Here is a 15,396-nt window from a genome sequence, read left to right on the forward strand (position 1 = left end):
TACTGTTGTGTCTCTGAGTTTGTTGTCTTTGTTCATTTGTTGCTTTTTAATTTTATATCCCACATAGAAGCGAAATCATATGGTTCTTGTCCTTTTCTGTCTGATTTATTTCACTTAGCATGATACTCTCAGGATCCATCCATGTTGTCTCAAATGGCTATGTATTATCTTTTTATTCTTTTAGTGGTTATTAAAATTATAGCTTCTCTACTCGATACTTTACAACCTCCTGCACTAACTCCATCTTTCGTACTATTTTGACATGCATTTTAAACTCTGTATATATTTTAAACTTCAAAGACATTACTATCACTTAGTATAGTTTTTATTAATTTAGATTTAGTCACATACTTACTCTTTGTATTGTTCTTTATTCCTTTCTATATCTTTATGATTTTATGGTTTCGTTTGGAATGATATTTCTTCTACCTGAAAAACTCTCTTTACTGACTGTTGCTCTGCTAGTCACAAATTCCCTGAGGTTTTATTTTTTCTTGGTGTGAAAATGTCTTATTTTAAAGCTTTTTTGGGTGAGATACAGAGCACTGAATTGGCGATGGTTTTCATTTTGCACTTCAAAAGTATTGCATTGTCTTCTGGCTTTCTTGGTTTCTTTTAGTCCTAATGCTCTTTTGAAAGGCAATGAATGCCTTTTATTCTGGTTATTTTTAAGATTTCATTTTTGTCTTTTAGTAATTTTTCATATTTAGCTTATAGATAGTTTTCTCTGTATTTATCTTGCCAAGATGTTTTATTATCTCTTGAGTCGTGGCCATTATTATCTCCTCGAATAATCCTTCTGCCTCATTCTTTCTCTTCTCTTCTCACACTGCAATTACAAATACATTATACCTTTTTACCAAGTCCCTTATCCCTTATATTCTCTTCTGAATGTTCTGTCTTTAGTCTTTCCATATTTCAATCTGAGTATTCTACATATCTTCCAGTTTATTTATTTATTTATTTTTTAGCTGTAGCTAATCTACTGGTAAACTGATCTGTTGAGTTCTCAGTTTTAGTTTTTGTATTTTTCAGTTCCAGAATTCCCATTTGATTTTTTTAATGTGGTTTTCAGTTAACTATTGATACTCTCTCTTGTTTTTTAATTTAGTAAACATATTACCAATCATTAAAGGTCATGTCTAATAATTTCACTATCTAGATCTCCTGAACACTGCTTTCAGATTGGCGGATGTGGTACCAAATAGCAATCTTATCTCTCTGGGCCTCCCTTCTCTCTGGGGTCGTGGCCTCTGAAGTTACAGTTACTGTCATAGCTCTCCAGTGCCTCCAAATCTCTTCTCATATTTTGTACAGCTTTTCTTGTTTTTGTTTGGTAGAGGGGTTCCTATGTCAAATGTTAATCCTTTTCTTACTCTTAACTGGTGCCTTCACCACCCTATCTCTGTATTAAACATCATGTTACTTTAGCTTTGGTTTGCCTTCACCTTGACTTTATGTATGGTATTCATTTCAAGTTTAGCCTTGTCTGTGTCACTAGCCAACCTGCAGATTGTACCCACCCATGATGGAGAGGGTTGGAGGTGGTGAGTGGTGTGCACAGAGTCTCATGGTATAAACCAAGTCCTCTGAGATGGATAGCAGGAGCTGAGAGAAAACAAGATCAGACGCCTCAGAAATTGGTGTGGATGTGACAACTATTCTAAAGCTTGTGTCCCATCCAGCCCAAAATGTGTTAGAAAGGTAGGCCAGACACCTCAGATAAAACAAGTAGGCCAATGAAAGAGATTCAGGATCCCATTGACATATTGCATGCCTATAGGTTCTGATTAAATTACAGAATCACATTATTTACGATTTAGAAATCAGTATTTCCTTTTACTTACAACACAGTGGGTTTTTTCATGTTTTCTAGCAGTTATTTTTCTAGCCTAGAGTTTTTATTGATCCTTGTATATCAGATGTGGTACATGGGCTGATATAGCTGCAGTAATAGTAGAGACAAGAGATAGCCAATGTGGAGTCCTTCTTCAGCCCCGAGCTTAACCTTTCAGTTCATTCTAAACGGAACGAAATCTCCATTCAGAGCCTAAGCACTGAAATGTGTTTCAGGTAAAAGCTAAGTGAACTTTATCTTGAGTTGGGTGGGATGAATGGAGAAATACTGCAGTTTAATTACTGAAAACCATCCCTTTGTAGGCTTATGATTCATTTTGTGTGATCTTAGACTTCTTCTTTGAAAACATAGGGCCAGAGGACAAGAAGCAAAAAAAAAAGTAGTTTCTATTGATAATATCTTTTCCATTCTAGAAACCAGAAAACTATCTAATTTCACAGGTTCCAGCATGTCTCTAGTTAACATCTCTGTTTCTCAACCTATGTTAGTCACCCTCTGAAAAGCAAGTCAGAAAGAAAACCTACAGGTTATCCGGGTCATGGGTGAGAGGGCCAAAGAAATGACAAGTACTGAAACATAGAGAAACCTTCTGTGTCACCATTAATTAGATGATATGGCATAACCACCGAGGAAGGCACTGGCCCGTGTGCCCATGGCACACACAGCAAGCCTAATGGAAATTGGACATTGGCCTAAAAAAGGCAAGATCCTCAGCTTCTTTTCTAAATAGCATGGAAGATAAAGTCAAATTTAGGGTGCATTTTTTTTATAATGAAGTTTAGCATTTTTTAGCTAAAGTTGCACAAAGTGTGTTTTAGATAAAGGAGTAAGATGGCATAAGACGTAGAATTAACGTGGAGCAGTAAGAGGTTCTAAAGAGAGGCAGATTGGCTATCCTAAAATGGTTGGCTTTAGGGTTTGTTAGAAGTTAGTACTTAAACATGACTGTGTCAGAACCTAAGTTTTTTAGATGCTTGATATTTTAAAAACCCAAATTAACTTCAGAACCAACTAATAATAATGAAAGTAGTAGAAAAATCATGTGTTGATTAAAGTGCCAATTTATTAATTTACAGTTCTAGAAATTAGGGTACTTCTAGCCTTATATTAGAAGATAACCGATAGGCGACATTGATTATCAGAAGTTAGTTTAGATCTAGAATTAAAACACAAGAAGTGTATAATTGTGAACGTCATTTCTTTTTTTCTCTGGTTTGGGACAAGCATGCTTGATAATTTTTGATAGAATATTTATGTCTGTCAATTTTAGTTTTTTTATTCTGTGGTGAACACTGTCAATTTTTGGTCTTTGGCTTCCTTTTTCTGGACTCCAAGCAGAGCACATTTCTTCTATGTCACATTTTTGCTTCAGATAAGTTAACATGACTATGTTAGGCTCCAGCTTTTTTTCACATCCAGCTTCCACTTCTGCTTAGACAGTTGAATTGGATTACTGCAACACCTTGCCCACTTCCTGCTTTGATTGGAGAGAATTGGTTTTAACCATAGGTGAGAATTTTACTAGTTGAAGCCTGGGAAAGTCCCTTTATCTTACAATGTGGAGGACATAAATTTATTAGACCTAGTACTTCATTACATTTCCAACTAAGAAGAATTTAATTACTTTCTCCAAGTACACCATCAATTTGGGGAGGAGAGGGACTATATCAAATAATTTCTCACTTGTGATTTTTACGCTAAGAGCAAACAAATGTTTAAAGAGATTAAAATCAATTTTTAAAAAGAAAGTTTAAAATTTGGAGTCTGTTCAGCCTGAAAAGGATTGTTGTAAATTGATTTTGTAAATATTCCATATTCAAAGATGGAAGATAATAAATTACAATGATAGACTAATTAGACATGATCAATTTAATAGTAAAAAGAAAGTAAAACAAGTTGCTGATGTGTCTGTGGCAAAGGGCTGGCATGTGGTAACTCTGCCAGATTAAAGATTCTGGAAAATACATTCCATTTGCATTATAAGTTTCAGCGAAAGGACTGTATAAAGCCGGAATGATTTTTTTTTTTTTTTTGGAAAAGGTTGATGGCAGTAAGCATGTGAGTCCCTAATGTATGCCAGAACAAACCTGCCAAATGTTTTTATCACCATCTTACTTACGTATGTGGAAATCGAGAGCTAAAAGATAATTTTCAGGAAAAGGTAAACTCTCAGATATAAAAATATACACATGTTCAAGACTAAAGTATTAATCTAGAGAATTAACCATATGTTATAATCAGTTAAAATTTAAAGTTTTTAAAAGCACAAATCTATATAGAGTAAGGGAATGTTGAAATGAATTGTAAATGGAGACAATTTTTTTATTTTTATGAGGGTGGGGTCAGTTGACTCTCTACTAGAGGAGACAGAAGTTGCATGTCTTAGCAGTTACCCACAACTTACAAAGTTAGAAAAGAGTTGCCACGGAATCAGAATCTGATAAGACAGATGGATGTGTAGACAATACAGTTTTCCATTGACGTACAAGTTTTTCCTACCTGATGTTCAGTAATTTGCCTGAGATAATTCATGTAATAAATGGCATGATGGAGGCAGGATTGGGGAAAATTCTCTTGGTAAGTGTGCACAGGATGTTTGAAATGCAGGGGAAGCCCTGAGGAAGTCATTGGCGGCTATTGCGCCTTGAGGCAGTGTTAGCCCGGACTAAGATGTGACTGGAGTGTGTTAGCAGCGGTGGAAGCAGACTCTGAGCCTGATACTCTTGCACAGGACGTTTACTGGGGAGTGCTTTTAGGGATGATAGGTGCGAGGGAGCACAAGGAGCTGGATTGAGCAGAGGAGAAAATGGAACTGTGATATAGTCACAACAGAGGCTTTAGTTGAAATCCATAGGGAGCTCTAGAGCTGGGGTGGCCCTTTTGAGATGTCCAGAATTAAAACAAGATGCTGAGAAAACTCCCTGGGGAGGCCAACACTCCGGGCAGCTCGGGAGAATATTTACCTCGATTCTAAAATCTGGGCAGGGCACACCATCCATGAATCTCCTTCCTCTACTACCTTTTTGATTAGCACCTCTTCATATCTAGGTGCTTACCTCCTCTCACCTGTAGGGTAGGCTTTCTTGCTGAGATGACCAGCCTCCTTCATCCTTGAAAGCTCTGAGCCCCTTCTCAGGCAGTGACTGATGTACTTGACTGATCATTTCCCATTTAAAGTGGGCAAGGGATTACCAAGAGACACTGCGGCATATCACCTGGGTGCCAGGCACGTTCTCTACTGCCCCCATTGTGTGACAGCAGCCCTGCCTTCTCCTGATGATTAGGGTCCATTATACCCAACATTATGGTGACCTCTCGCCTGCTGATCTCTTAGCACAAAGAACCAGAGTGACTGGGCAACATCTGGAGCTTGAAGTTGAATGAGACTCTTATATCCTCTGATGGAAACAGGTTCTTTAGACCCACAGAGCCTAAAGTCGTGGGTGTAGGAAGCCCAAATTCCCCAAGCGGGTCATTGGTGAAGGCGTACAGCGGGGTCATTCCCATGTCTGCCTGGTTCCCAGTCTCATGTATTCTGCCTCGGAGCCACGGAACCACTAGAATGGTCATTGATTTAGGAGGTATCCTGCATCCTGAAGGATGGTACCCAGACCCCACAGGGTATCGTTCCCAAACTGGCACCTCAGCTACACCTTTAAAAGGCCACTCAGTTGTTCTATTGGGCCAACAATTGTTGTATCAGGCTACAGTATGTGACAGGACCAGTGGATCCCATGGCTGGAGCCACCCCTGCCAGTATAGATCAGTAATTGGATGTGGGCTGCCCCCAGGAGGAGACTGCCTGCTGCTTTTGAAAGGAAGGCAGTTCCTGGAGAGGGACTTATCTTTGAGTGTTTAGGGGAATGAGCGTCTCATGGCAAAGAGGAATCTGGGTGGCACACAGCACCCATTGCATTGGCCCTGGGAATAAAGAGGAGGGCTATGGATAAGAGGAGGACTTCCGGAAGAACTGACAGGATGTGCTGATCAGATAGCATAGAGTTCTTTCACTCAAGAACATTTAACACCTCTGTGCTCAGCCCTGTGCTAGATATAGGTCATGGATAGGAAAGGTCCTTGGCCTTAAGGAGCTCACGATTGGGAACCATACACCAATGGAAGTCAGGACAGTGTCAAGATTTCAGCATACAGCATCAATGGGGGCAGGGGGAAGTGCTAAAAAGAAGACAATCCTGTGATGTAATGGAACTTTTTAAAATTACTTTTGTAGACTATGGCCATGCCACCCTGAACACACCGATCTCATCCGATCTCGGAAGCTAAGCAGGGTCGGGCCTGGTTAATACTTGGATGGGAGACCACCTAGGAAGACCAGGTGCTGTAGGCTTTAAAAAATAACAAAAATTTAAAAATTAGCTTTGGCGCTCGGATTTTTCCTGCCTCAAAGGACTCCTGAATCCCCTACTTGAAAGGAGACTTGTTCCCGACAGACTCTGAAGTACAGAGCTACAGAGTGTGGGTGCCCATCCTGCTGGTACCTGCCTTCTCCACAGTGACACACACATCCGCAGGTCCCCTATGTGAATGGCACTGCACATGAGGATGGGAGATCTCGTCTGTGGACTCTTAGAAATCTCATGGCAGGGCCAGCGAGACCCTCACAAATGGCAGTCGTGTGTTGAGGACTGGCCTTGCCTTCTGCTCATGAAGGAAACGAGAGCTCAAGAAAGCTCTCACATCTCTCCAAATCCAAGTGTGGGGATGGGCCACAGTGGCTCTGCCTTCCCAGGGTCCCTCACACACACAGCCACAAGGTGGCAGCAGGAGCTCAGCCCAAACGGGAGAAGTTGCGTTGTTACCGCTGACGCACGCATGTCCCAAAAAACGAACGACAGGGCTCCGGAAACGGTTTAAAGCAGGGGTCTACGCACCTTTTCTCATGCCCTCCCAGATTCACACTTCTATTGCCTGGCTCTTGTACCTATTACATTTGCCACATCTGAGCTCTTTCCTCTCATTGAGTGTGGGCCCTGCTGCCATAAACCTTAGCACCCTGAAACGTCTGGTTCACGCTGAAATGCGTTGTGCCAAGTGCCTTCTTCCCGTTGTTCCAAGGAACCTCTCGAGAGACTTCACTTGGGGCTTAAAGCTGGTGCTTCTCAAACACCAGAGAGGGACATTCTGTGTGTCTACAGGCCACTTGGCCTTTCTCCTCATGAGAAAGCAAGCGGCAGCCTATGGAGGACAAGCAGCAAACTGCCCTGCTTCCACCTTTGATGTTCGGGGACAGGTGACGGTGACAAGTTGAATGTGCCGCAGTGAAGGAAACTGTGTGTCTGGTATTCATTCTTCTAATAACTCAAACTGATCTTCCTCGTCCTGAGCAGTTTCCTGATGTCACCATAGGTGTGGGAGCCCCAGTGCCACAGATCTGCTGGATGTGGGGTGCGTGCAGGCGTGCCCCACCCCACCGCGCAGGTTCTTAGGGCAGCAGACAAACCACGCTAGACAGTTTAACGGAGACTTTAACAGGAGGAGTTGGTTAAACAGGTGAGAGAAAACAGAGGGGGAAGGGGGACCCCTGAAGGAAACAGGAAACAGCTCCTGGTGGGAGTCGGGGAGGAGCAAAAGGAAGAGGGGGCTGTTCTTACAACCCAGTCGGCTCCCTGCTGAGCTGCAACTCTGACTTCTGAGGAGGTGGCTCTGCCTGGGGCCTCTGGTACCTCTGAGGTGTCACCCCCTGCTCCTGGAAGGGTGGGGAAAATAGCTGAAAACTGAAAAGAACAGCAAGGGCTTTTTGGTGAAGCGATGATGAAAGTAAAGAGCTGTGCCTTCTCCCTCCCACCTTCCAGTCTCCCTCTGGCCCTCCTTATCACACCCCAGGAAGGAGCCAGCTGGCAAAGTGGAAGGGGGTTTTGGAGCTGAGATGACAAACCAGCCACCAGCCCCGCAGCTCTGCACTGAGTTGCCTCAGGGCCGGCCTGTGTTGAAGGGCAGAGTTGCCACCCAGCTCATGAAAGAATTATGCCAGGAGAGAGGGGAGCGGTCCCCATACCTGAGAAGCGGGGTGGGGAGGTCACAGGTGCTTCACAGTAGTGGTGGGATGTGTCAGCAAAGAGAATGACTTCATGGAAGGCGTGGGAAGGCTGGAAACCCAACCCTGGGACTCCTGTCCACAGCGGATATTTCCCAGCAGCTGGGCAGCCTTCCAGGACCGCCCAGGCTTGGACAGGGACCACCCCAGGTAGGCTGCAGGCCAGAGATGCCCCCTTGGATGTCTGGCCCTATGTAAGACCTCAGACTCTTGGGGTGTGCAGGAGGAGGCACGAATAATGACAGGTTATATTTCCACCTGCCCAGAGGGTGGAAATGAGGGTTTGGGGGCCAAATGAATTTGATTTAAAGAAAATAAAGTAATGAATATTTGTTAACAGACCTGAGTTTGTGGAGAAGAATCTTTGGCTCGACTAATGACCACAAATGGCCACGTGGAGACCTTTGTTGGAGAGGGAGAGGAAATTTAGGGGTGTGATAAATTCCTTTCACGTAAATGAAATAAAAATCACAGCCTGTATTTATCGAGAACTACTCTGTGCCAGGTGCTTTATCATGGGGCTTCCCAACCTCAGCACTGCTGACTTTCTGGGCCCAACAGGTCTGGGGGGCAGGGGAGCTCCCTGGTGGAGAACTACTGATTCACACTAATTAATTTAATCCTCACAACAACCCTATACTATTACCCTTCATTTTTTTTTAAAGTTACACATAATATAAATACATATACTATTACACATAACATAATTACAGATAATAGAAATACACATAATATAAAATGTACATTCTTAGCCATTTTTACATGTATAGTTCAGTGGCATGAAGTGCGTTCACATAGTTGTGCAACCATCACCACTGTCCATCTCTAGAACTCTCTTCGTCTTGCAAAACCGAAACTCTGCCCCCTTTAAACACTCATTCTCCAGCCCCTGGCAACCACCATTCTGCTTTCTGTCTCTGCATCTGATTACATTCCTCATATAAGTGGAATCGTATAGTCTTTGTTCTTTCACTTAGCGTGATGTCTTCAAGGTTCAGCCATGTTATAATAAGTGTCAGAATTTCCTTCCTTTTAAGGGTAAATAATATTCCGCCGTATCTGGACACCACATTCTGCTTCTCCATGCATCCACTGATGGACGCTCGGGTTGCTTCCTCCTCTTGAATGTGGTGAATGCTGCTGCTGTTACTCCTTTTTGACAGAAGCGAAAACTGAGGCACAAGGAGTGAATTCAGCTTCGACAAGTTCCGCAGCTAGAAAGTAGCGGAGCGGGGATTCCAGCCAAGCAGTCAGCTTCACAGACCAGGTGGTGACCATCATGAGCACAGACGGGCACCAGGAAGGACTTTCCCTTCTGTTGCCATCGGATCAGGCCGGACCCATTACTACTCAGCTGGAAGCTGAGCCTGGTTAGAGAGATGATGCAGAGGGGTTGGGAACTGGAGAATGATTACTTTTTTGTTTCTCCCTCAAACTTGGAATCGTATTTTATCCCTGGAAAACCTGGGTCAAATCAGGAGGTAGAGAGTTCTTCAGTGACGGGCCCTTCTCAAGAAACCCCCACCATCTCTAGTCCCTCACCATCAGCAACCGCACCATTCCTACCCAGTCGCCTGAATGGGGATGAGGTCTGGGGTTCACATACTTCCATATACAAAAAGAACAGCTGCTCTGCATTCCGATAAGACCCTCCATTTAAGAATCTTTAAACAGGCTCATTAATGAATTCTTCCTTGTAAGTTGACACATGGCTTAGAATATTATAAAAGATGCATGTGGTCACTATGGGGAGGGGAAAGAAACCAGCCACCCCACTGTTTGACACAGCGCTTAACAAGAATGTCTGTCTAGCAAAGCCTACAGATTGCAGAAGCGAAACACTTGTGGTTTGAGGCTTTACGTAAAGGTCCACCGCACTTCCTAATGAGTCAGCGCCTTGTCTCTGTGTCAAATCTTCACGAGAAGCCCCTGATTCTTCAGGTCTGCAGGTTTCCAAATACCAGATTTCTAAAACGTAGACCACTCCACAGTTTCACCACTTCCCTTGGTGTCGGCATATTTTATTTTGAGTCAAAAGAAGAAAAGTCTCCAGCGAAATCTAACCACTACTGACAACAGGAAACATACCAACCTGTGTCCACATCCCCTGTTACCCGCAAACAGAGAACACCTGGTAGGCTCACTTCATGCCTTTGCTGAGTTCTAGAGAATGTTGCAACCAACACAATGAGAGAAGGCAGACTCTTATTCCTCCCTCTCCCTCCACTCAGCGTCGGCGTGGCAGTTTGCAGAGAGAAAGTAAATTCAGTTCTTTCCATCTACAGTTCTCTAGTTGCAAGAGGAGAAATGGTAAAAACTGAAGCTTGCCGTGCCCTCTCCCCGACTTTTACAAAAAGCCTTGCAAGTGAGAGATCTGGTAGCCTGCTAACAGGATAACGAGGTAATGGAGACCCCACACCACCTACATCCTGTGAAGTCTGAGGCCCACCTAACCACACAGGAGGCTGTGAACACAGAGTACACCTTGCTCATGTCTTCTTACTCAAAAAAATCTTTCCCTTCAGCCTAAGACATTCAGGGCTTGGCGTTAACCTGCTGTGGTACAATACAAAATAAATATGTGGTCTTTGTCCCCAGTTCCTGATACAGAGTTCCACAAATCTCTTGGAATTTACTGTCTTGTATGCTAATGAAATGATTCATTGTATATGTGTATGTGGGGGCAGGTGAATGGGTAGGTAGCTTCAAGATAGGATCTTCACCAGAAAAATTAACCACTGATTAGAGGGTTAGAACTTTCAGCCCAACCCTCACTCCCAACCCCAGGGAAAGGAAATGAGCTGGAGATTGAGTTCAATCACCAATGGTCAGTAATTTAATCAGTCATGTCTATGTAATGAAATCTTCTTTAAAAACTCTAAATGATGGGGTCTGAAGAGCTTCCGGGTCGGTGCATACTTTGTGCTGGGAGCACCCAGAGAGGGCACGGGATCGCTGCACCTTCTTCCACCTTTGCCTCAACCTTCCCCTGTGCCTTCCTCCCTCCCACTCTCTATTCCATTTGGCTGTTCCTGAGTTGTATCCTTTATAATAAACATAAATATAAGTAAATTGTTTTCCTGAGTTCTGTGAATTGTTCTAGTGCATTGTTACACCTGAAGAGGGGTTATGGGGATCCCCGAACCTATAGCCATTTGGTCAGAAGTACAGGTGGCCCTTGGGACTTGTAACTGACGTCTGAAGGGGGGGCAGTCTTGCAGGACTGAGTCCTTGACCTGTGGGGTTTGTGCTAACTCCGGGTAGTGTCAGAATTGAAGTGTTGGACACCCAGTTCATGTTGGATTGTTGGTTGTTGGTGTGGATAAAACAGATTTGGTGTCAGAAAAAAAGACGCTACTTGTTTTCTCACCAAAGAGCAGAATCGTTCAACTACAGTCTGTTTCTACTAAAATTTTGCCTTTGCCGGGGTGTGTGTGTGTGTGTGCGCGCACGCGCATGCTCAGGGAGGCAATGTGGGATTCCAGAGAGACCACCGGGCTAACAGGATCTGGAGCTTACAGCTTAGGGTTGTGATCAGTTAGTATAAGGGTAGGACAGAACAGTGCCTGACCCAATGTAAGCATTATGCATGTGTTACTAATATTGTGACTGTTATTCACATGTCATACCCAAAGATGTCAAGACTGAGCAACAAATATTTTCTAAATAAATGAGTAAATAAAGCTGAAAAAATAGAATCCATGTAAATGTGTATACTTCACAGGCTTGTATGCTGCAAGTGTGTATGGAATGGAGTAGAGCCCTAATAAAAATAAAGGCACAGTTTATCGAGTTTCTCCTATATGCCCAGCACCTTTCATTTATCATCTCTCCTCTCCTCTCCTCTCCCCTCCTTCTCTTCTCTCCTCTTCTCTCTTACACACACATCCCAAAGAGAAGAAGCTATAATTATTCTCGATATAAAGATGAGGAGACTGACGCTTAGAGGCTGTTCCTTTTGTCTAGAATGTAAGGTATTGATGATGATGCTACAGCTTTTACTTGGGAAGACAATTTTCTCCACTGTATCAGACGTAATAAACAAAATGAAAGGGGAAAAAATAAATGCTTTTGAAGATGCTTATGAGATTGTCAGGCTTGGTGACTTTCCCACTCAATGAGAAAAGCAGAAAAAGACTGCAGAGCTGCCTCTGTCTTACACAGGAGGTCCTGAGTGCCGACTGCCTGAAGTCAGAGCTGGCAGTACTCATTTTGCGGTGCTCCAGTGGTCCCAGTTGGACCAGACTGTGGAGACTGGTTTGCCTATATGGACCCCCAGATTCTTGCTCAGTAAATATTTAGGTGGTAAGAGGGGAGCTGGAAACCCTGGCAAAACTAAAGGTGCAGTGCAGGGGAAATGGCTCTGATTTTTGGCCTGGAGTGAGTCCAACCTGAATTCAAAGCTGCCTTCTTCACTTACCGGCTGTGTCATCGTGGATAAATTACTTAACACTTTAGTGGTAAACTAAATGGTGATAACAATAACGTGCCATAGAATCGTGATAGAGATTGAAGATAATGTATAAAAGGATAATAAACATAGACAAAGACTGACTTTCCATCATCATTAAAAGTAAAATTTTAAATTGCGTGATATTGTTCTATCCATGGCAAACATTTTAAATTTGATAATGCACAATGTTGGCAAGGATGTGATGAAGCAGGCACCTTTATATACTGTTGGTGGGAGTGTAAATTAGTGCAATAACTGTGGAAGATAATTTAGCATTAAAATCAATTTTTAATGCATATACTTTTTGATGTAGCAATTCCACTGCTCTGAATTTATCCTATAAATATATTAATTTTAATTAGGATATTGGATTGATTGTTACAATGCCCAAAATAGCAGTGGCTTAAACAAAATAGTGGTATATTTCTTTCCAGAACAGAATAGCCCAGCTTAATCTAGGGCTGGGATGGGTGTGTGTGTGTGTGTGTGTGTGTGTGTGTGTGTGTGTGTGTGTGTGTGTGTGTAGGTGATTCCATGGCATTGGGGGCCAAGGTGCCATATATTGTTGCTCTGCCTAGAGTTTTGCCCTCATCTGCATGGTAGAAGACAGCTTCCCACCACATCCACATTTGTAGTATTTGAATTTTTACAAGCATGTATTCATGTATTTGTTTTAAATTTTAACAACAACAAAACCCCGCAATGTATGTAAAGTTCATGATGCCTAACGTATTTGGGACTCAGAGTATGTATATGGTCTAGGTTTTTGTAGTTTCCCTGTTCCCCAGCCTTTCGGAGTCATTATCCCTTAGAGATTTCTGTAAGGGTAATTCACACCTGCATCCTGGGAACTTCAGGAGGTTGTGTCCTTCAGGTACTTTTGAGGCTCCCTAGAGATCATCTGAATGCCCCTGTCACCTCTAGCACTGAACTGCTGGACCAGCCTGCCCATCACCTCTGGCGGGTCCATCTGCTCTCCTCCAGGCTACTTTTTTCCATCATCCTACTGCCCTTTCCTACCCCAAGGGCTGGGTGAGCACAGAACCAGTCAGCTTTTGACTGGCTCTCACTGAATGAAGACTTGAGTTTGTGTGAGAAATGTGCATAATAATAATAACATATATTTCCCAAGGTTGTGTAAGGATTAGAGAGACTATATAACTGTTATGCTCTGCATTTCGAGTGTGGAATATATATAAAGACTCAGAAAAATATGTCCCTTTTCAAACCCCTACACTGCTCTACGTTTTCCTCATGGCCCTTACTGCCAGTGACTTCTGTAGATTTTAGAATGCGTGAATATGCTATTGTTTTAAGGGTATTTGCTTTGTTTTTTATTTTTTATTTTTTGTCACTTCCTGAAGCCCCTACAACAAACCTACAATGTGCCCGGCACATAATAAATGCTTAATGCACACGATTAGCCGCACATCTCTGTGCTTCATTGGATGCCTCGGATCCATTCTGCAAATGTACTGCAAACTTCCCCCCTTCTGCCTTTTTGCCTCCCTTGACTGTGACACCCTTCTCTGCTCATCACCACCCACCACCACCCTCCCCAGCCTTTCGGACCCAGTGCCAATATCACGTCCTCCCAGGGGCTTCTTCTCCCTACTTACATTGGGTCTCCCGTTCCCAAGCAGTTTGTCTCTGTGCTTGGCTCTCCTTTTCCCTCTGCGGTGTGTCGCAGATCATTCGTGTTTCACACTGCGGGGAGGTAGCAGGCTCCCGGAAACCAGGCCCAGGTCTTAATCGTCTCTGTCCAGCGGCAGTGCTTTGCACCTAGTGATGCTAAACAAATGTTCTCTGACTCGGAATAAACTCGTGATTCAGGGGTGGCTATTTCTGCCTTTGGTAGCAAGTTCTTTCTTATTTGTCGTTGTCAGTGCTCCAGGACCCATCCATCACCTGTAGGAGTCAGGCCTCAAAAGTGCTGAGCAGCGGACATACAGCGCCTGCCCACTCCCGCACTAAGGGAGTCTGTAGTGCATGGCAGGTCTCAGCTGGAGCATGTTCCCTTTGCTTAAGCAGTAGCTCACGGCTTTCTCTGTTGGGAGGGAGGTGGGTAAGGCAGGTGCTGCCTTCACTTTGGTCCCAGCCTGCAACTACCTAGGACATGAAGCCTGGACTGATACAGAGGTGAGAGTCCCTTGGTGTACTGCCAGAGAGCCCAGTGACTCCCATTAGCTTCCGCTCAGAAAAGGCCTGCGCCTTCCCTTGAGGTGGGTGCTCCAGGAGAAGCAGCATGGCGGCTTGGCAGTTCGGGCAGAGAAGCTCTAGATGCAAGCTATTCAACATGTGGGCCATCGACCAACAGTGTGGACATCACCTAGAGCTAATGAGAGATGCAGAATCTAGGGCACCAGCCAACCTTCCGAATCAGAACCGGCATTTGGGAGATCCCCACATGCGCAACAAGTGAGAAAGGCAGCTCTAGTTCATCCCCAGGCTCCTCAGGAAGTGACCAGCCCCAGGGTCTGAACTTGTAATAAACACCTGCGGGACCTCCTGACAGTTTAGCCGGGAATGCTCTAAGGAATTATCACTGGGACTTGGGTGGTATTTTGATTGCTTTATGGCTGGAAATCAAAAATGCTCAAATGTCTTATTTTTAACACACACAAGAGTGACAAGTGCAGAATAGGAATCAATACCCCACTTTATTAATAGCTCTTTGGGAGCTGGGAAGGAGCCCGCAGCCATAGTCCTTCCCCAGTCCTGAATCTCGGTCTCAGGCATCACAGAAGAATGAAGCTGAGGGCAGCGTTGAATGCTAGGACCTGCTTAGGCTGACCCTCCGTCCACAAGGGCTCACGGCCACGGGAGCAGTGGAGAGACAGAGACAGGACTTCAAACACATGATGATTGGGATTTGGCCTACGAGAGGGAAGGAAGGGTATGCCAGAGCAACGAGCCGCTTCACGCACGCAGCAGACGCTGTCCTGCCCGCAGAGCGCCGAGTCCTCGGTGGTTGTCTGGTACTTCTTTGCTCAAGTGCCATAAACACTTTCTCTTGGGCTACTTTTGTTC

At 43.9% G+C, this 15,396-nt stretch overlaps 1 non-coding gene across 1 annotated transcript; it reads left to right on the plus strand.

Annotated features, from left to right (window-relative positions):
• The first annotated feature begins 6,088 nt into the window (after nucleotides 1–6,088).
• On the plus strand, nucleotides 6,089–6,206 carry LOC112473747. The gene has a single exon (XR_003044172.1). It is a non-coding gene; the product is annotated as a 5S ribosomal RNA (ribosomal RNA).
• The last annotated feature ends 9,190 nt before the right edge of the window (nucleotides 6,207–15,396 follow it).

Source organism: Pteropus alecto, unplaced genomic scaffold (genome assembly GCF_000325575.1).
Source record: "Pteropus alecto unplaced genomic scaffold, ASM32557v1 scaffold8, whole genome shotgun sequence".
Classification (NCBI taxonomy): Eukaryota; Metazoa; Chordata; class Mammalia; order Chiroptera; family Pteropodidae; genus Pteropus; species Pteropus alecto.